The sequence below is a fragment of the Nannospalax galili genome, unplaced genomic scaffold (assembly GCF_000622305.1).
Source record: "Nannospalax galili isolate Female #2095 unplaced genomic scaffold, S.galili_v1.0 scaffold575, whole genome shotgun sequence".
In the NCBI taxonomy this organism is placed as follows: Eukaryota; Metazoa; Chordata; class Mammalia; order Rodentia; family Spalacidae; genus Nannospalax; species Nannospalax galili.
In genome coordinates this window covers 1,028,323-1,029,238 of record NW_008335442.1, presented here as the reverse complement: position 1 = coordinate 1,029,238, position 916 = coordinate 1,028,323, and positions in this window count along the sequence as shown.

The window sequence follows — 916 nt, the reverse complement described above, 5'->3', positions numbered from 1 at the left end:
GGTCTTCAATTTTGTTCCATTAATCTATGGGTCTATTTTTGTGCCAGTACCATGTTGTTTTTATTACTATAGCTCTGTAATATAGCTTAAAATCTGGTATAGTAATCCCCCCGGCATTGTTCTTAGTGCTCAGGGTTGTTTTGGCTATCTGAGGTCCTTTGTGCTTCCATATGAATCTTCAGATAGTTTTTTCCAATTCTGTGAAAACTGTCATGGGGATTTTGATTGGCATTTCATTGAATCTATCTATGACTTTTGGTAGGATGGTCATTTTCAAAATATTAATTATTCCAATCCATGAGCATGGGAGGACCTTCCATCTTTTGATTTCTTCCTCAGTTTCTTTCTTTAAAGATTTAAAATTTTCACTGTAGAGCTCTTTAATGTCTTTGGTCAGGTTTACTCTGAGATATTTTATTTTTTTTGCAGCTATTGTGAATGGGAGTGTTTCCATGTGCTCTTTCTCTGAATGCTTGTTATTGGTATATAGAAAGGCTATAGACTTTTGTAGGTTAATTTTGTTACCTGCCACTTTACTGAACGTGTTAATAGTTTATAGGAGTTTTTGGGTGGAACTATTGGCGTCCCTTAGATATAATATCATATCATCTGCAAAACAGGATAATTTGATCTCTTCTTTTCCAATTATTACTCCTTTTATTTCCTTCTCTTGTCGGGCTCTTGCATGAGTTTCAAGTACTATGTTAAAGAGAAGTGGGGATAGTGGGCAGCCTTGTCTGTTTCCTGATTTCAATGGGAATGCTTCCAGTTTTTCTCCATTTAGAATGTGTTGGCTATGGGTTTGTTATATATGGCTTTAATTATGTTGAGCTATTTCCCTCCAGTCCAATTCCCTCTAGGACTTTGAACATAAGTGCATGTTGAATTTTGTCAAAGGCCTTCTCTGCATCTATTG